Consider the following 21880-nt stretch of genomic DNA (forward strand, 5'->3'; position numbering starts at 1 on the left):
AATTTTATTCCTGCTAACTGTCCTATTTCCAGCCCTGCAAGAGGTATACGGAATCTTATGCTTTGCAATATCACCATCAACATAACAGCATATCAAGCATGAATAGAAATAATGTACTTCATGTGCCTCAGAAGTCACCTTCCATTGACCCTTGACTTCAACAAAAATGACCCACTGAAGTCCAAACGTTACTGAAGTCTTCCCACTAGCTTTTCTGGAAGTTAGGACTCACCTTTTCTTTGTTTTCCAAGGCTTCTAATATTTTAGGTGTCTTCTGACCTCTACTGAAATTTCCTTGTTTTCCCTGTTAAAAAAACATAAAGCACTAAATCAAATACACAACTCCTAGCTAAGTCAATAGTAGGTCAGAACAATCTGCTTCCATTTTCTTATGTGGTACACCCAATGCAGTATATCAGAATCAATGTCTTCCTTATTCATTTTATTCCCTGAATGTTACTCTGTTATATTACTATCTAGACAACTTCTCTCTTCTACCTTTGTGCGTTTGACTCTGATCTGCTACTTAAACCATCCTTCTTTTATCTGCTAATTTTTCAGAATGCAACCCTTTTCTCTAATTTAGCAAGATAGTGCTGACTGTTGATCCTATCCTCCAAAACAGCTGTGATCCTGCTTACTCTGCAGATTAAAATCCAAATGTTGCAGATTGAGGTTTAAGAGTTTGCTAGGACGTACACTTTGGGCTTTCTTTTTTTTTTTTTTTTTTTTTTTTTTTTTTTTTGGTTTGGTTTGGTTTGCAGATTTTTAGCGGATTCTTTTTTCTAAAAGACTTTATTTAGAATCTTCAGCTTTTCCCTAATACCTTATTCAACTGATTATTAATAGAAATTTAAATAATGATCTACAGAAAAAAAAAGAATTTGGGTGGAGGAGAAATTTTTTTTTTGTTTGGTTTGCAGATTTTTAGCGGATTCTTTTTTCTAAAAGATTTTATTTAGAATCTTCAGCTTTTCCCTAATACCTTATTCAACTGATTATTAGAAATAATAATAGAAATTTAAATAATGTTCTACAGAAAAAAAAAGAATATGGGTGGAGGAGAAATTTGTATAGTGCTGATCCTCATCACTCAAATTACACAATATTACTTTTCCCCTGCAGTGGCACTGCTTGTGAAAGACCCTACAACACAGATAGATAAAACACAGTTGGTTGCTCTTAAAAAACAAGTTATTTACCTGTCACAGAGACAGTATTTTTTGTTTATTCAGAAGAACCATATTCAAAAGGAGTATCTCAGCACACTATCCTGTGTCCTCCAAAGCCCCCAAGCCTGCAAAGTTCACCTTCAGTAACTCCACCCTAGTTATATTGGCTGATAGCATGTTTTGCAGCTGTGCTAAGAAAAAGGCTGTTTATGTTCTTTACATAACTTTGACTCTGCATGCTTTACATTTATAGCTGAGTCATCTGTACCAGGCACCTGATTTGGTAACGTGGGGCACACAGAGTAATGATATGATTTCGTTAAAATTACTCTTTCAAAGCCTTTTGGAAATGAATATACAGAGAGTATATTTTACCCAATATATTGGAAAGATTTTTTTTTTAAATCAGACTGAAAAATTTCACTTCAAATACATATAATCAGAGAATTAAAAAAAAAAGCTTATTCTAACACTAAAATCACAGATCTCATTTTCATTTTTCTAACTAAGACACACTATCCCCGAACTAGTGAATGAATTAAAGAGTCTCTTCTAATAGGAGACTTTGTTTATTCTATATGCACTGAAAGTTGTTATCTGTATTTTGCAATCAAATGGGCAAACTGGAAAACTAATGGAATGGACACTGGAATTTAATAAAAAGGCTTGTGCACAATCTCACATTCTCACACTACTGAATACAACACAACTGAGAATGTTCTTTACACCACATGCCAGAATGAGCACCTAACTCTTTTCAGAGTGTCTTTCCACTTGTGTCACCTCAGTCCTTCTAGTTATAAGGCTATGGGGACAAGGAAAAGTAAGATACCTAAGAAAGGCCAGTTCTTTCTGTCTATTGTATGGGTAGGGCGAAAGTGAGCACATAAATCTCTTCTTCTTTGAAACAAATGAATCCTGCTTTTCTTCTTTGAAACACAATGTAGAGGAATCACAAAAATACACGTACAGAGCCAAAAGTCTAATCCAATGTTAGTAATATTAAAAGGGAGTGTAAGCAAGACTAAGCGTTTAGTCATATAGTAAGCTGTGGCTTGAGGCAGCCTGAGGCTTAGAAACTTCCTGAGTCAGGTGTATTATCTTTGTGTTTAATAGCCTTGGAGCTATCGTGTTTCATAGCCTTGGTTGTACCTCTGTGAATTTGTCTATTTGTTTTTTGAGCCCAGCTGTAAATTTTGCAGATGCTATAGCAGTGAGTTCCACAGTGAGAAAATACAGCTGAAAAGAAGCAAACACACAAGGAACAAATACATAGGGTTAAAAGGAATAGCTAGGTTCATAGTTGAGCCCTTAATAATTATATCTTATTTCATTAATCTTCATCATACTTGGCTGCTGTAGAGAACCGGTACTAAATGCAGTTTTGTCTTGACATTGCTGCTGCTGCTGCAGAGCCACCAATACCAAGGCGCGTTGGGCAATGCCACGCCAGCGCCCCCGGGAGCTGTCCGCAAGGTGAACAACCTCGTGCACCTGCACAGGGGAAAAAGGACACGAAACGGGCAGAAGGCCGCCTCTGGGGGAACAGCGCATCTGACACAAACCGCACATACTCATTTGCCATCTGCACATGAGCAGGAGACCCCCAGATGCCCCCAGCCCGTTTCTGGAAGGTTCCGAGAGGGCGGACTGCGCACGACAGCTAATCTGCATGGGAAGTGAGGAAGCACCTCCCAGAGGCGGGGCAAGAACCTATAAAAACTGCAGACTGTGTGACTGGGGGGGGGGCTCGTTTGCGAGGACTGGAAATCTCGAGCGCAGTTAGCCAAATATCATCGGACTCAGAGTGGCAGTAGCTAGTTTCTTTTCTCCTTTTCCAACTTTGTCTATCTTTTCCCCTTACCCTTGTTCCCCTCTCCCCTTGGCCTTTCCCCGCCTTTTCTCCCCACTCCGTTGAAAATAAAGTTAAAAGGTTGTGCAATATTTGACTGGTTTTAGGGTCTTAATCTCGTCCTTGGGATCGTAACAAAACCTTCCCAATACTGGATTGGGACAGCTGCCAGTAGCAAAATCAATGCATAATAACAGTAGTCTAATTCTCGGATACTATAACTAGTGAAAGCACAGTGTTATATGCCAACCAGCATTATGTAATCAACAGAAAAATACAAAGTGGAAGATGTAGAAATACTGTGATAAAATAATACTGGCAATTAAGTGTCAAGAGATTTCAAATCTAAATGCTAGTGCTAAAACAATAGCAGCTGAATTTTAATTTGAGAAACAATAACCACAGATAACCACAAATCCTTAAAAAAATCCAAACAACAAAACTGTCTCAAGACCTCAAGTAAAATATTGGCTTATTCTTCTTCTCTGATTCGTTCTACCCCCTTAATTATATTTTGGGGGTATTCTCTCTAAGTACCATTTCTCTTCACATTCTCTATTATCTTCTTCTGGAGTTTGCTACTAAAACTTGATCCACTTTGAGATTCCAATAAAAAGAATTACTTGCATTCATTACAAAATATGACATTCTTAGCATTTACTTTCTGCTACGCATTTATGAGAGAGATAACAATGCAGGACCTTTCCTCTGGATTCCTTAAGTCTGTCCCTTCAGGTGCAAAGGAAACTAGTCACAAACCTTTGCAAAAGAAGCAGGTAAGCAGATTTTGCAAAACCAATCCCTATTCCTTCCTTTTAAAGTTATTTGTACTGACATACCTAAAATATGCACATGTATACAAATATATCTGCACTAACCGTTACCCCTACTGCTTCATCATACAAGCAGCCTATCCAATACAAAGAAAATGTATCATAATTTCTGTGTAACATTTCTACCATAAAAATAACTTTTTCCAAACCCTCAGCTTAAATCAAGATTCTTTGCTGTCTCTTCCACTTTCTCACTAAAAAATTAAGGGTTTTACAGCAGTCTGGACAAATCCAAACTACAGCAGAAATTGATGAGAAAAATGTTCTAAGATCTTCATGCTTATTCTTTTTATATTATTGATCTGATGAGTTATATTGGAGTTTACTTTGTTTACTCCAACTGTGGAACTTTTCTGTAATACATTTTCCATTACTGTGGGATTCTAAAGATACGTTCATATATCCTGCCTACGTTCAGTCATCCTGTCCATATAAGTACTATGGGGATGTGAGGAAGAGAAAAGGGAAGAGAGAATGCAAGAGAAGGAAAGAAATAGGCTAAGACTCCCTAAACTATACCTTTAAAAGCCTAAACAGTCTTATCTCCATTAGAAAATGGAGGAGCAGATAAAAAGTTGGGAGAATAAAACTGGTAGAGGGTAAATCAAATATCAGACCTTTTCTAACATTAACCAGATTATTTAGTATCACCATCTGAACTCAGATAACTCCATAAACGCAAGCATTTTGTATTCATAGGAACATGTAGTGGAGGAAGGAAGACCAATTTTTAGTGCAGTCGTCAATTCTGTTCTCACTGATATTCTATCACACAATCAGGTTTTTTTGCTATTTTGTGGGTACTTTTTATACAGCATCAGTAAAGAATTATCATAAAATTGTAAACACACCTTTTATATAGCAGCAAGTCAAACTGGCAGGAAAAGTAAATGTGCCATCGTTTTGGCACGTTACCACGTGACCATGATAAATTGCAAATACTTGCCACAGCCAACTGAATAACAGCATGCTTCGGCTTTCAACGTATATTTCGGTTCCCACAGTCTCCTGTTCTTGAGGTCTTACAAAGTCCTGCAAGTTATAGAGGTATTGGCTTTCTTCCCTGAGACATAAATTTAAAATAAATAAATACGCATTTCCTGCTGTATGATGTGTCAGTAGTCAGAACGTGGATCTTTTATGAGGAGCTGATGCTGGTTGTTTGCTGAAAAGTACGTCCGGCTGCTGGGGATACCAGTCTTCATATGAAATATGTGACTGTGATTATTAAAAAGTCTTCTGTGCAATTTTCATGGTAATTCTATGCCAGCTAATACTAATTGGCAGATTATACCCTTTCCTCATAGCTTTCCCACCTTCATTTCCCACCAGGGAAGTTGTACTTCAGACTGTCTACAGACTTTTGTGTAACATCTCAATGCATAACTAATAGCTCCCCAGCTCCAGTGTAAAACACAGTGTATTTTGTCAATACTTGGGTTTGTTTCTATACATCAAGAGCCTAAGCCTACAGAGTATGTGCAGGTAAAAGAGCCTACTGAAATAAGTGAATTTTGCTCGACTGAGAACCACGGAGTTAGAATCACACAAAGTCAAGGGCATTCCACTGAAATTTTTTTGACACTAATTGTGTTTTTCATTTAAATCAGCAAGGTTTTCTATGTTTTAAGTGAAGAAGGAAAGTCTCCAGGGACTCACCTGTGCCAGATTCTATCAGAATGAAGGAATTTTTACTTTGACAGGTCAAAATTAGTGAGATTCTTCAGAGTAGAGTGTTCTGTGGAAGGTGCCACAAAATGGTCTTCAGCAAAGCAGAGTTACTCAGGAAATGATAGATCAAACTCCACATTACCTGAAGACAAAATGAAAGAATACAGAGTAGTGCTATCTACAAAATATGAATGTAAGAAATGTGTTGCTGTGTCAGAATCGCAGGCCATCTATTTTGTCTCTGAAACTAGCATTAGGAGATGCTATTTAGGAACACACAGAGCATGTGAATGAGATCACCTTCTGCTGTTTATTCTCCTCATGCTCCCCTGGCAGACAGAATTGTGTTAGGGTTGTTAGAGAGTGTATTCCTGCCTAGGCCTGTTGGTAACCATTTATGGAACTGCTGTTGAGGAATTTATCTAATCCCTTGAACCTGCTGGTGCTGTCTGTCTCCATAGCCTCACGTGTCAGCAAGTCCAAGAAGTTTACTACCTTTACTTTCTTTTGTCCGTCTTATATCAGTCTCAGTAGTTTCAAGTGCTTCCTAGTTCTACTGTTGTGAGATCTGAAGGGCAATGTCCACATGCAGCTTATGTGCTGCCTCATGACTTCGCAAATTGAATTTTTGGAAAATGCAGTTTGAAAATTTGGAAATTTCACTGTTCCCTCCCTTCTCCAGGTCACTGATTAAGATATTCAGTAAAACTGACCCCACGATGAAACCCAGCAGGATCCCACTGCTGATTGTTCACCATCTTGAAAAGTGACTTTTTAGCTCTACCATTTGTATCCTGTCCTTTAACCAGCTTTCAGTTCCTGGAAAGACTTTTCTTCCAATTCTGCAATTCCTTTTCTCTAATAATATTTGGTGTAGAGTCTTCTCAAAGGTTTTTTGGAAAGCCAGCTCTGTTATGTCCGCTGGATCCGCTTTACCCACATGGTCATTGACTACTTCCTCCTTCTTTCCCATCCACCCCCTAACTTCAGCAGGCTGAGCCAATGTTTCCCTTTACAGAAACCACACTGTCTCCTTCCCAGAGTGTGTTTATGCATGTGCTCAGTGTTCTTAATCCTTATGATAAACTCTACTATACTACCTGTGACAAAAAATCAGACTCACTGGTCTGTAGTTCTCAAGACTCTCTCTAGAGCCCATGACTGGCGAGACATACACACGGAGCCTCTTAAGCCTAGAGCAAAACTAATACTATGTTCATTACCAAAATGGCTTCATTCCTCAACTTAAACATGCAGATATCCCACTGAATTGAATGAGACTTACACATAAGCTTCAATGAGCTTTGTTGAATAGGAATGCACAGAGCATGTGCTTAAAGACATTGCTGACCTAAAGCTGAAAGAGCCAGCAGAAGAACCTCCAGTAGAGCTAATACTCTCCTCTTGGCACAAATACCAAGCACTGAGCTCCAAAAGAAATTTTTAAAGTGTCATTCCTGAGTAGTGCTCAAAAATGTTGTGCTACTTCCTGCCCCTCAAACTTCTCACAGAATAAATCATTCCAGGCAAATGTCTTAGGGCTTCTGTGGAAAAGTGTGTTGGGTGAGACCAAAGGCTCCAAGAACCTGACATCATAAAGATTAGTTTATATAGATTTCTTTCTTAGGAGAAATGGTTGGGCATATGTTGATTTTTGTCTAGAGCATCAAAACAGAGAGCAAACACTTAAAATATTAGCTAGCCTCTCCTGTTCTGCCTATGGTGTGTGTAAAGACTGAGCCCAACCACTTTGGAGGTCTTCAGTGAGACAAGTGCACACTGCCCAGAAAATTCTGATGTGTGGTGACACATCTCATTAATTCTCAATGTTCTGGATTTAAATAATAATTTTTAAAAGTATCTCAAGAAATAATGGTAATTCAGTTCAGCCAGGAAATCTGCTTTGAAAAACCTTGCCTCAGAAACTCTGAAATTTTGCCCATTGTTTGTTAAATTAGATATTATCAACAATGCTAGAATGATCTAAAGTGGGTTACAGTGAACCAAACACCAAATTAAGTAGGCAAGGGAGTGCCAAAAATTTTTTCAAAGTAGGTTTTGTTATCATCAGGAAAAGTTATCATTTTAATTCACAATTCCTGCCTGATCTACTACTAATGAAAGATTCATTAAATTATCTCCATAAAGGTCAAAATGCTAATTAGAAGATTCTCTTCAGTGGTAAATCAGAAATGTGGAACAAATGATTAGATCAGCTTTTTCTAGAGTTCAATTATACTTCTCTACATTTTTAAAATGTAAGAAAATTCTAAATAAAAACTGAATTTAACATTAAATATTTCTTCTTTTTTAAGTGGATAGAAAATGATCTTGGAAATTTTGATTTTACATAAATTACCTTGTAGGTAAATTTATGTACTTTTTTACATCTACCATTAGTAGTTAATTATTAGCAAGACTGTAGTTAATGACTGAAAAATAATTTAAAAGATATCCTTCAAGTTAAGAAGTTTAGTAATAATCTTAGCTATATGCATTTAAATGGAATGCAGCTTTCTAAACTACAGAGTTAAAATACACCAATATGTAAAGAGATATAATATATAAGCAGATAGATAAAGCAATTATAATGACAAAAGTTTATTTCTCAATTTCGCAAGCAGACTTGCAAAAAAGAAGCATCTACCAATAATCTAGGTAATACTATTTCAAGATACAATGATCCATTTATTTTCCCCAAATAAACAGTCATTCAGAAAACCCTTATACTACCTCAGAAAACTTATATACTAGCAGCGTTCAGTCTCATCTGCAACACTACTATAAGGCTTGTAACGTATTCTGAAGATGTGTACTGTTGGACAGGAAATAATCCTTTTGAATTCCAAAACTACGTAACAGTCATAGTAAAGATTATAAACAAACACCTTCGGTCCAATTCTTAACTGTTGGCCTAATTACAACAAAGTTTAGTGGAAACATTTCTTCTAACAGCACTTTCAGTAAAATGGCATGGAAGCAGAGGCAAATTCATATACTGATAGTCCCCAGTCAATTTAAGGCTCAAAATCCAACTCTTTATGCCCACTGGAAAATTGTGACAAGCAATGAGGGTGTTGCACCCTCAGCTGTACATGCTTCTGATGAAAGACTGTGTGAAACAGTCTGCATTTTATAGGATGTTTTTATACATAGTATGGGATTGGTGTCGTATCTTCTGTAATGAAAAAAAGACATGTACTGAAATCTGTGAGTCAAACCATAATGTAGCCTGGATTCAGCAGTCATATGCTTGTCATCATCAACTGAGAATTTACTCAAGTACACATTTTCAGTTCTCCCTGCGACAGTGAGGTGGCCAACTATGAACTGAGCTGATAATGAAAGATGATTAATTCACGTTCCACTAGTATTTTCAGACTACAAAGCCAAAAACCACATATTTGTACAGATCAGAAGATCCACACGTTTGGTCTTTTATGCAGATATAGACAACGTGAATTTTTGCAACAATTTTATTGACATCTGAGATAAATGACAAATTTAGAAGTTTTATGGCACCTTTTTGCCACTTTTTTCTTAATAGAGTTGTATTGGTTAATCTCTATTGTGTACCATGTGAAGTGAAATGTGGGTTAATAGCAAATATATTCCTGTGTTGTTTTGGGTCAGCCTTTGAATTGTTACCTTAGGGTTCCACAAAAGAACAAAACTCTTGGTTAAGAATGGCAGATTAACTTTGAAAGTTACAAAGAGACAAAAAGAGACAAAAGAAAGAGACAAAATCTGAGGAAACAATTTAGGTTTTACTGCTGCCATTCACAGAAGGGGATCTGCCTGAACCATGGAAAAAAGACTAGCTCCACTGGGCAACATGGGACATGTTAACTTTGTTAACTAGGTAACTTTGCAAGAATCGACTCTGAGTTAGCCTGCACTTAGTTATACCAACTAAAGACTCCTATGAGCAAAGAATTCTGCTTTATTTTGAAAACACACAGTCCACGGTGGTTTATATTACTTCTTGATTGTATATTACTCCTAAGGAGTATAATCCTTGATCAAGAAAAGATAATAGCTCAAGAGCCCAGTCACAGAGGAAAACATCAGGCTAACTCAGCACTTGGCAGTTAACATGACATGGAGGGGTCTGTTTTTAATGTATTTTAGTAGGTATTATGAATTTTATGCAAGCTGTATGTGGGTTGTGGCACTGACTCAGAAAGCTTGTTCTCAGAGCTGTGCACAGAACAAAGCAACATGTCTACCTGATGACTGTGGGACAGCCCACAGCCCAGCTGCCTGTGTGCCAAGGCCCAGCTTTGGGAAGCACTGCTATGTGACTTTGGCTCAGCTGACTGAAAAACACCCTGTTGTCAAGCTGTGAGAAGCTTGACATAAGCTAAGGATAAGAGAAGTAAAAAGACAGAATATAAGTTGTTGAGTAACTGTTGTGTAATAGTCAAAGACTCCAGAGAAAAGTATCGATGTGAAAAAGTGAAAAGTCCTAACAGAAGAGCAGGAAATTGGAAAATGGCACCTCAGCAGGACTGAGGATCAGCCTGCACCAAGGTATGACAGAGCTCACCTTCCCCACCTGACTACTTGCCAGCAGTGATCCATCAGGTGCCTACATCAGAGGTGGCAAGCATAAGAATGCTTAGCCTATTATATCAGTCCTGGCACTCTACTATGCACGTAGCCAATATATAATTGCGGTGTGAACATAATTTGTATATCATCCTGCTTCTACACAGTAAAAGGTTTCCAAATAAAAGATGTCCAGTAGAGGGATGTTACGTGACCTCTGCCAATGGCAAAGAGTCAGAGCACTTCAAAGGGATTGCACGTTATACTGGCATTTAACATCCTGAATCTGTGTGGACAAAATGAGATCAAACTCAATTAATTTCAGAAATGTAGCAGAATCTCTGCTTGCCTTAAAAATGCACAGAAGTCCTTCAATAGATGCTCTGTGGTCTGCAGCATAAAACTGATAGCAAGACACAAACTCTCTGGCATTATGTCACCCGCTCAGTACGGAAACAGTTTTATGAACTGGACGTTGAGCAGAAGTGTGCCAAATAAGTGATCTCAGAAGATTTACAAATGCTAGAGGAAAAATGCTAAACATAAAACCAAACAGACAAACATTCTTGACGGTTCATCTAAGATTTTCTGTCTGAGATAGGTTGCACTAATAAGTCCTCATTTTTGCCATATCTACTCATGTGTTTTTAAACCAAATGCGAAGTGCCCTCAGTCTAATAGAACTTTCCTCAACAACCCACACCTCTATGGCTTAAATCAATTCTCTCCCCATGTTCCATCGAAATGAATGTCTTGAGGCCTAGAAATTCAGCCTTTAATGGCTAGTGCTGTCAGCTATCGATAGCAAATATCCACTAGGTGTATGGAAAACATCGATATGATTTCCTTGGAACCAATCAAGAAAAGAACAGAATTTGGTTTTAATGGAACCGAAGCTTCATAGACCTCTGTTGGAAAAGAAAACAGTCAGAGACCAAAGCTATGCATTGATCATGCAGCAGGTGTTTGACAGGGTACCTCCTAGTAGCTTCATTTATTGACTGCTTAATCTATGAGCCTAAGGTTTCCTTCCATTGGAAACCAGGACATCATGGAAGATACTGTACACAGAGTCAGGGTGCAACTATAGTTTTTAGAAAGGGCTCTGCAATCGGTTGCTGTCTCGGAACCGATAGGTGACACACAGCAAGATATATACTAGCTATTTCAGACACCTACCACAGGGCTTCTTCAGCTTAGCTTTAATCCTCTAAATCCTTTTAAAGCAAGATGCCTCAAATAGGCTAGAGTAAACATTACATCAGATACCTCCCCATTAAGGTTTTGAAAGCTAAGGAAGAGTTTTGGGCCAACAAAATAACTAAAAATGATGATCTACCAGGCTGAACTCAAAATACAAGAACAGAAGAAACTACAAAACAATAGAATTCAGAATTCTTAAGAAAAACTTAAGAATGATGTACTAGATTAGGCAAAGGGTCTATCTAGTCTCATGAGTTTCTCCAGTAATAGCTAACAGAGGATGCCAAGTGAAGGATAAGATAGGCAAGAATACCTGATGCTTCCAGTAAAATATTCTTTCTCTCCAACTATTTTCATTTTAGTCAGATTTTTCCAACCCAGGAATGGTCTTGCTCATTTGGCCAGTCTCAGTGGATTTCTTTTCCATATATTTGTCCAGTCTTGCCTGGAATCTGCATTTATTTTGAGCATCCACATTATCCTGTTGCAGTGAGTTGCACTGATCAGTTCTGTGCTGTGTGAAGTGTATGAACGTATGTGTGAATGTGTGTGTTTGAACCAGCTCTAGCTAGTTTCTTTTGATTCTCCCTACTTGTATTGGAAGAGAGTGCGAACGACTGATCACTATTTTGCAATGCCACTTACGATTTTGTAGACTTTTATCTTATCTTTTCTAATACTATATCCCCTCTAAGTCACCTCTGTTTCAGACTGAAGAGGCCTAGCCTCTGACTGAGAGGCTAGGAGAGAAACTGAATGTCTTTCCTCGCACAGCAGATATTCTGTACCTTTGATCATGTATCTTTGTCAGCTTTTTCTGAACATTTTCCAGTACAACCACAGTCTGTTTGAGATGAGGAGACCAGAAAGAAATGTGGTATTCAGGGGAGGGCAAAAAAGGGATTATATGGTGTTATGGCGATGATCTTTGTTTTGTTCTTTATAAAGCCTCTGTAAGTCACAATACGTATTATTTTTTTGTCTGGTACTGTACAGTGAGCTGACATTTTCATAGACTTCTAGGCTATAACATCAAGATCTTGCTTCTTAGTGGTAACAGTCAGCTCAGAGCTTTGCATAATCATTCATATGTAAAATTAGGATTGCTTTTCCCCAAGTGTATCACTTTACATTTACCCACAATGAATTTCATCTGCCATTTATTGCCCAGCTACTCAGTCTTACAAGGTGTCTTTGCAATTTTTCATATTCAGCATTTGTCTTTAGATTTCTCCACAACTTAATATCATCAGCAAATTTTGTCACTTCATTGCTCACTCCTTTTCCAGGCTATTTACAAATGTGTTGCAGCATAAGTCCCTTTGGAACTCCATTAGTGATGTTCCTCCATTATAAGATCTACCCATTTATTCCTACTCCCTCTTTCCTGTACTTAAACCAAGTTTTACCAAGGAAGCAAGAAAAGAGGAAGAACAGCAGAATAATAACAATATATTTCAAAAGGAATATTTCAGTAAACATAAATAACCTTAGTTATGATTCTATGGGAAATATTGTTTTTAAGTTTCTAAGGGTGTTACTGAAGATACTAAAATGATTTTTTACAGTCATGAGTACTAGAAAGACTTCTGAAATACATGTCTACATGGAAACTTTGTGTTGTGTCTACATAGAAACTTTGTGTTGTCTCTATAGTACTAGAAACTTCAAAAATCACTAGTAGAGACAGAGCTTAAGTACTCTGATCTATTTCAGATGAGTGTTGTAATTATATGGGCTTCCTTTATGAAACCTCATATCTCTATTATTCTGCTATGTATACATAGAATTTGTACCTCTTATCACTACATAGTCTTAATGCCACATAAACAAAAGCCTCAAAGTAAAAATAAATTAGCAGCTACTGAGTAGCTATTTCCTTCTGTAAACAGAGATGCTCACAATTCACAATATTAAATTAACTGTTGAATTGAATGCATTTGCCTGGTTGAGTAAAACAACAGTTGTGTCTTTTTTTTCCTAATTACATTACTTTCTGGTTTTGGTTCACTACCATTGGGCTTATGATAGCCAATAGTAATGATTAATTTTGTTGATCATAAAGCTGGAATAAAAAGCAAGTGATTTGACTTCGACATTTTCTACATCCTGATTAAGGAGTAAAATTGGTCTCCTTATCTCTTTCCTTTCAATCTCAAAGTTAGAACTATCCTATTAAAACTTGATATTTGCATGCTGTGATACCTGTGGAAATAAGAATGGTAGGAAATGCTTATGCTGGTTGCGTGACAATAATTTTCAATCATTGTGAAGAGCTGAGAAGATATATACTCTTAGAGATCAGTGAGAAACATTTTTTCATCCTACAGAACTTTCTGATTTTTTTTTCTTCAGTTTCCATTGGGATGAAATCAATCACTCTTAAAAGATTCTCCTAAAAAATGTGTGTGTGTGTGTGTGTGTGTGTGTGTGTGTGTGTGTGCGCGTGCGTGTGTGTGTGTGGAGGACTTCATACAACTTGTTCTGTTCATTCTCTTAGGGTCTTGATGAAAAAGACTGGAAGTCAAACCTTTGGTTTTCACACCAGGAACTGAGCTTCATTTCTTCTCATACCTCAAGTACCTTAACCACTGGGTGGTCGACTAGTCTGGAGAGAGAAAAATGATTCTTTTTATATCTCCTGTTGAAAAAGTCCTACTTGGAAAATTAATTAGTGAGACTTGATATATTTAATTAAATGAATATTACATAAGACAAACAAGCTTTCTCGATAGTCCAGAGACATGAACAGCCATATCAGATGTGTTCAAAGTTCAACTCTCTCTTCCTATGATTAATTAGCATACAAAAAAGTGGATATGATGTTTCTTAAATCCTAGGTGAACTCCTTTTTTTCACCCTCTCCAAAGACACTAGCTGTTTTTTCATTCTTTCTTGCCTTGACCAGAAATTCTCTCTAAAGTTCTGTTTGTCAAAGTTGCATATATGTTCCACAGAAAATTGGTGTTTCATGAACTATCATATTTCATGAAAATGCTTTATGTGAGAAAATTCCAGACCAGCTCTTTTTCTTTTTACCTGTGGCAAGTAATGGAATTGTCATTCAGAAAAGCTTTGTATGCTTTCGGGAAAAAGAAAAAGTAATATCCATTTGGAAAGCCTCAGCCACCATATCTTCCCCCCAAATGTCAATTAAAGCAGTTACTTCATGCTATTAAGCAAATTCTGTTTTCTGAATCAAATGCCAGATGATCCGGTCAATATTCAGACTACAATTGTGTAGACAAATAATCGTTGAAGATAGGTAGTTTCTTCTGAACAGTTCATGTTTATTAATATATGATTTATTGTTTGTATTTCTCTTTTTTGTTCTAAAAAATTGAATGTTTTTAATATATATGTCAATATATGTTGCTCTGTTTGTAAACTGCAATCTGTGTAATATTCTTTCGACTCCCTACTGATTATGTTACCTCCCACATTGGTGATGGAATTGATATACGTTCATTATACTGAGATTTTTCTGGCACATAATGTTCTAAATAAATAAACAAAGTCAATAACTCATGCCACGGTTGCAAATATACTATTAAAAGTGAACCAGTTCCCTCACTGAAGCTACAATATAGAACAAATAAAAAATGATTAAAATTATGCCCAGGGCAATGTCTATTACTTGTTCACCATGTGACAATGAAATCCTGTTTAAAATTTGAGTTCTGTAATGAAATGCGTTAGTAATTCAGCTGCCAGCTCTTCTCTGCAGTATTTCTGTTGTTCTTTGTGTCTGTGACACAGCTCAGGAGCTGACATGGGGAGACACAAGGGTTTTGCATAGGGACAAGACAGTCTGCTGATGCGACACCTTTTGCTTATGTTACTTATGTTACCAACTTACTACATTGAGCAAGAAATTGGTATTTCTCACCCAATGCAAAATAACCCCCCCCCCAAAAAAAGGAGAGAGGAGAACCCCCCCTTAAGCATGACTACTTCCTGTAATGTTCCTAGTTTATCAGACTGCCCACAACTCAGCTGTTCTTCTCCAGCTGATGACACACAGAACAATCTAATCTTTTTCTCACGCAATTTTCATTTTACTTACTTGTTTTTCAGACTCCCAAGTCTTCCTACTGAAATAAGCATTGTGGTTTTTCCTTCTTTTCTCCCTTTTACTCTAATGATATAATGACCTATAGTTTATTTCTACACAGCTGTTGAAGGGATCTTGCAGCACTCTGTTTTGCTCTAAGGTCAAGTAATGTGTATATTCTGAAAAACAGAGGAATTTAGGTGTCTTGCATTATGTAAACAAAGACTAAGACAAGTATAAGATACTGCAAAGGTTCAAATGCTGTATGAGAATCTGATCTAGGCTAACAAAAAAAGTATTCAGTGTACCTTAAGAAAAAAAGAGACAATAAACCCATTCAAACATCCATAATAAATGTTACATATATTCTGTTCCTATCTTAAAATCTTTTACATGTATTTTATTTTCTGCAAAAGATTTCAAACCTTGTCTTGAAAGTCTGTTTCATTTTTTCCAAATGTGTAACAAATACTTCTTTTTCTGTGCATGGCCAATCGAGGTATCAGAATGCTATGAATGTCTTATGTTTCTACAATATAGGAAGAATTAAGATGCAAGGAGTCCTCACAACAAGATTCCAGAAAGTGTCCGTTTCAACCTCTTAAATATATGTATGTGTGTATATACATATATATATATACACATATGTATGTAGGTAGGTAGGTATAAAAATTGTAGTATTTCCTGTACTCTTACAACTTATTTTCTTTTTTATTCCTTATCAAGGAGGAGAGGTTCAGTTATCGGAGGTAAATATTGTGTTCTTATCTTTTCATCTTTGTGTAGGGAAATCAGCTGTAGCTGTAGCAACACATAAGTTACTTCTAAAAAAAAAAAAAAAAAAAAAAAAGCTTAAAGCATTTTTTTCTCTTCCCTTTTTTTTGCCCCTATTTCCCTCATCCCCGAGTGTAAGAAGCTAGGATAAAATCCTGGTTTTTGCTGGTTCATCATCATCATTACTACCACCAGAATATTTCTGGTCCAGTGATACTGCCTCAGCTGGAAGCTATCAGCACCATGAATTAGCTTCTTTGAGAGGTGTTTTAAGATCTATTCAAACCACATGCAATTTTACATTGTTGGCTCCAGTCAAGATGGGAAGACAGACTGAGAAAACATGGTTGTGGGGTCAGAGAAATTCCAGTATAGCATATGGATAAATATCCACTGTTTCCAAGCCCAGACTAGCTCTCAATAACAAAGCTGAGCTACTGCAATCCTTTAGAAAGGAGGTCACCTTGCACACCTTTCTGTCCTTGCCAGCAACCTTGAACAGATTTATAGATCCTCTGGGCATTACAGGAAAAGCAACACATTTTCTCAGTTATGCCTTCCCAACTTTTAAGAAGAGGGACTATAATTTCTCCGTACAGCCTTCTTTCCATTTTACCATTCCATCATTTTACTGGACATTGTTCAAAGTATCAAATTCTGTATCTGGCTTCATGATGTTCTTGTTTTTCCACCTTACATTGATAATAACAATGCCAACACAGCAGAGTTTTTTCATTAGTTACGAAAAAGCTCTGCAAAACTTTTTTTTTTTTAATTTGGACTAGTAATCCTCAAAATATGAGGCTGTAAGGCTTGGGAAAGCTCTGAGATCCTCTATAGAAAAATCTAGTAAGTTAAGTAAAATTGAGAAAGGAATGATTCTTATTTTAAACTGCTGAAATGTTAGGAGCAGGGGATTTACAAGAGCTGAGATATCTTTTGTTGGTTCTTCATCTTTCTAATTTTACTGGGAACAAATAAACCCATAACAAAGGAAGATTATCATGCCCCTCCAAGTTCTATAATAAAATATACTATTGAACTACATATAATCTATTTTCAAAAGGATGTTTATGAAAAGGTTAAAAACACCTGATGTTCTCTATTTTTGTACAAAAAAAGATGAATATGGAAAGATGGTGAAAAGAAATAATGTAAAATTTACATCTAGCTTTCTTTGATCCTTCCTGGATAATTTTAAGTATGTCATATCATCTTTATTTTACTTTCATTCCAATCAAAGCCATAACATTAAGAATAAAAGGTGTAGCAGTGCTTAATCTCCTGCTAAGGTGATACATTGTGGAGTCATGTAAACAACAGTTATTTATCAGATGGCTCTGCAATTTCTCACATGGCACTGCTACCACATGCATGTGCATATAAGTCTACTATTGATAAAATGCGCATCCATACATATATATATATATAATATATAGTATACCTTCATGTCACAACAGCAGAAAGGGAAATGTGCTTTTTCTGTCTCAGACTGGTGAAGGGGGGAGTAAGCAAGTTAACGTTTAATTATTTTCTCCAGGTTAAGTTTTTTGGATTTTGTTTTCAAATAAGCATATGAACATTCAGAAATGTGGATTTTAGAAAAACAATCCTCTAAAATTCATAGACGATTGCAATTTTTAAAAACACTTTTTTTTTATTTAGCTATTAAGGTCAAGTCTGCTGTTTACTATGCATACTTGTGCTGGAACATCAGTTCTTAGGGTGCTAGTTTTAAAAAACACATTTCTTTTTTAAATAATGCAAAGTGTGTTGCCTTTGTTATCACTGTACCATTTTTCCTACTCTAGCTACCCAGCTTTGCAAACTCTTACATCTGTTGTCCTTACAGTGTAGGAAGGCTCACTGTGATTTTAACAATTTGCAGGTATGCAGTTGTCCCGATCCAATATCGGGGCGGTTTCGTTACGATCCCAAGGACGAGATTAAGACGCTAAAACCGGTCAAATATCGTACAACCTTTTAACTTTATTTTCCACAAAGTGGGGAGAAAAGGTGGGGAAAGGCAAAGGGGAGGAGAGAGAGAAAGAGAGAGAGAGAAAAGGGGGAGAAAGAAAGAGATATCACCACCCGTGGATCCAGCGGCGTCCCGTTGGTCCTCTTCACCCTGGGTGTAAATTTTAGCAATGCGCGTGCAGTAATTACAACTCGAGCAGGGTCCGACCCTAGGTTCCCGCTGAAAAGTTCAGAGCCAAATCAAGGCTAATTAAATAAATAAATTGTAATGACACGCGTGCAGTAGTTACAGCTCGAGCTGGGTGCCTCCAAAGAGGGACCCCAAACAAAGAAATCCCTGGGCAATTATAGCTTTTTTCAAATTAAGTTTCCCGCCCCTCACGCGGTAGTTCAGACCAATAGTAATTTTTGGGTCTGGGGTCTCCTGCTCCCTATTGGGTCTCATCGTTGTTCCTAGGCAGGCTGTTTTTCTCCCTTATCTTTACTGTTGTGGTTTCTGCTGACAGATGTGTTTTGATTCCTCAGGTCCCACCCTTGTCTCTCAAGGCCCTAACAAAGAGGTGTTGTTCCAGCAATCAGCACTGCCCCAGCAGTGACAGCAGGTGTTATCCTGAAGAAGTAGTCCTGAAGAAGTCCTGACGAAGAGGATATAATCCAAACCCCCCCCAATTAACACTGTTTCAGCAATGAGGGCAGGCTTTGTTTCCCAGGGTCCTGGCGCCCAAGCAGGCCTTATTTCAAAGCCTTGACATCCTCCCTCCCGGAGTGTGAAGCATAGGAATGCAGACTGCTTGTAACTCCCTTATCTTTCCAGCCTGCACCAGCTCTGGGGCCCTTTCTCACTGCCTAAGGCTTCAGCAAATTTAGCTACTCATGCTAAGCAAGTTTTATAAAAGTTGTGCTAAGTGGCAATAATTTACAGTCCGGGTCCCAAAGTCTCTGCCCAATCGTGTGCTGGTTCAGCGCAGGTTTGGTGTGTCCTGAATGGTCACAGGGAGACCGTTTCAGGGGTCGCAGCAGCTCAGTCCTGTTTCTGCCGGGAACAGATGGCTTGTTTGGGGTTTTGGTTTGCTTGCACCTTATGTACCAAGAAATGTTTAAGGCAAAAGTTCACTCATCTGTCCGCCACAGCAGTCTACAGAATATGGAATTGTTTGTCACACAGTATATCATTATATATGCATATGTAAATATTTTCTTTCCTCATCTTCTTTCTGAGCACTCTCTGAGAATGTCATCACATTTTTACTGATGAGAGGTTATCCTAGGTAAAATTTCTGCAGAGCTATTTTCATATAATAGTAAACAAAACATATCCATGCTTAATTCATGAATTGAAAAAAAAAAAACACAAATACCAGCAGATTGTTATAAGTAAGTGACCAACTACTAGCAGCAAAAAAAATCAGACTTACTATCCAACCTATGTACTGTCAAATCACATATGAAGTAATACTTAATCTTTAATCAATGAGCCATAAAATTACCAGGCTGTCTCTAAAGTTATCTTTGGCTGCAGTTGTGTTACTATCTTCCCTTCTTCTCCTTTACCCTTTACAAACACATACGTCTCTAATTCACCAATAAATTCCTCAGCCTTCTTCATATCCTTCTGCCCTCCACTACTCATCATGCACATCATTTTTTTTCTTTTGTCTTCACTTTCAACATAACTAGTTCACAAATTGAAAAATTTCTCCAGAACAGATTCCGTCAAAACACAGGGAAGTTCTGCTTCTCTTCACACATGCACAGGTTTCTGTGCTCAAAAATGCCTTCCAATCCCCATCTGTAATCTTCTCTTCCAACTCAAAACTGCCCACATTTGTCAACAGAGATAGGGCACAAAGAAATACTGCCCCCAAGAGTTTGTAAGAGACTATAAGCTTTCTATCTTCCTAACCTACAGATGCATCTGCACTTTAGTTTTGAAGTATCTCCTCTTAATCACTTGCTCTCTGTAAGTCTCAACTACAAGAAAAATGAAAGCCAAGTCTATCTCAGTGTCTAAGGTCACACTAAAATTTTAATTTAAGAGGTAATAAACCTGTCAAAGTCTAAGAACAGCTGAATCTTACATAGAAACTTAGCTGAATTTCAATGATGGAAAGCATTGATGGATTTGGAACTGACTCTCACGTTGCAAATTCTTACATCTTTTCTCTTGGCCCATTAATAGAGTTAAACCTGAAAATATAGGCCACATGGATTTTTTCTGTTCTGTGGTAGAATAGAGCATGGAGAAAGAATAAGCTGTACTGAATCAAAATTTCAGAACTGTTAGTAAAAGAAAAAAAGTAATACTTAATTCAGCCCAAAACATAATTTTGTATGTTTTGGGGGGGATTATTTAACCTCTTTCTATATTTTTAATGCAAGTCACTTTTGCTTCTGTTTAAAGAAAGGTTCTTTCAAATAGAAATGCCAAAATGTTATTTACAGAGTAAAACCTAAATAAATATTTTAACACTTACTAAATAACATATTTCTTGTGGAAGTAACAAAACAATGTTTCAAAACAGAGCAATTCTAAATGCTTTGAAATAGACTGACTTCCTCCCAATTATTCCAGATAAAACAACTTACTGAATTTGACCCAATTTAGAGACTACAAAAATGGTTTTAAGTAGTCTGCAACTCAGTTTCCAGATATTTTACTATTTATTGGAGGAAAAAAACAAAACAACAACAAAAAACAACCTTCCAACTCTCTAGCTAAGTTTTCCATGCACAGCTAAAGCAAGACAAGTGATCCAGTAGCCTCCGACTAGTTCTCTGGATGGAGGTGAACGGTACATTTCCACTCTTCTTGCCTATCATTAACTCTGGTAATAGCAAGTGAGCTCTGTAAAGAGCTTGTCAGATTTGTCAGATTTATAAAGCTATTGTTTGGCTTCAGAACTCTGCCAGAATTTAAAGCAGAGGGAGCTAATTCGCCTTCAGAAGTCAATTTTACAGGTTTTTTCCTCATACACAGACGTACCAAAAACAAAGACGGTACAAATAAAATTGTTTTGAAGCAGAAATTCACACCTCCTGAAAAGGCAGGTATTCATTCTCTCACAAAGAAACAACTACCTGCAAAAATATTCCAGAGAGGCAGTTCCTGTTTATCTCCAAAAGAGATTATACCTTCAATTTAACATGCCTTCCCTTCCATTTCGCCTCCATTCCTTTAGATCATTTCCATATGGTTATAGTACTGGCCCATGATGATTACAGCAGTGCTAAAGATACAAGAAAGATAAGCTTTGTAAGAAGAGGTAGTATCTTTTGTCAAGACCAGCTGGAGAAAAAACAAACACGCTTCTGGGCACAGAAGTCATTTTAGAACTTTTCCGTTGTTCTGACCTGAAATTTTTCCTATAAACCTTTTCATAAGATTTTTAGGGCCCTTACTGAAATCTCTGCCTCTTTCACCTCAAACAGAGATTTAAGAATAGCTGTGTCAGATACTGGGTCTCAGACTATTGTATGTTAAGTTTATTTTTGGATCACGTTTTTTTTTAAGTAGAGGAGAACAAACAGGTTATTCTATTGCTTTCTCTCATGGAGTCCTATGAACGTCTCAGCTTCTGTTTGTTTGGGGTTTATTCTTGCTTGCCTAGGTTTCATTTTGAAAGGAAATAGTCTCAGTTTGTGGCCTGTAATGTGTAAAAAGATACTTGTGATGTAACAATACCTTAACATTTTAAATAGAGAGTTCTGAGTTTTCTTCAGAAGTTCTCTATGAACTTTCCATTTCCTCCCTAGCATCCTTTCCCTGAGAGTTGTCCCGTCCTTGCTTTGCTCC

The 21880-nt window shown here is 37.2% G+C and overlaps 1 long non-coding RNA gene across 3 annotated transcripts in view; it reads right to left on the minus strand.

Moving 5' to 3' along the window:
* LOC135330365 (uncharacterized) overlaps positions 1-640 on the minus strand; it is a 48099-nt gene extending 47459 nt beyond the window's left edge. For all 3 annotated transcript variants that reach the window (XR_010392342.1, XR_010392343.1, XR_010392339.1), the window contains exon 1: positions 233-640. This is a non-coding gene — a long non-coding RNA (uncharacterized LOC135330365). The remainder of the gene's footprint in view (positions 1-232) is intronic.
* Positions 641-21880: the final 21240 nt, after the last annotated feature.

This window comes from Dromaius novaehollandiae, chromosome 1 (assembly GCF_036370855.1).
Source record: "Dromaius novaehollandiae isolate bDroNov1 chromosome 1, bDroNov1.hap1, whole genome shotgun sequence".
Lineage (NCBI taxonomy): Eukaryota > Metazoa > Chordata > Aves > Casuariiformes > Dromaiidae > Dromaius > Dromaius novaehollandiae.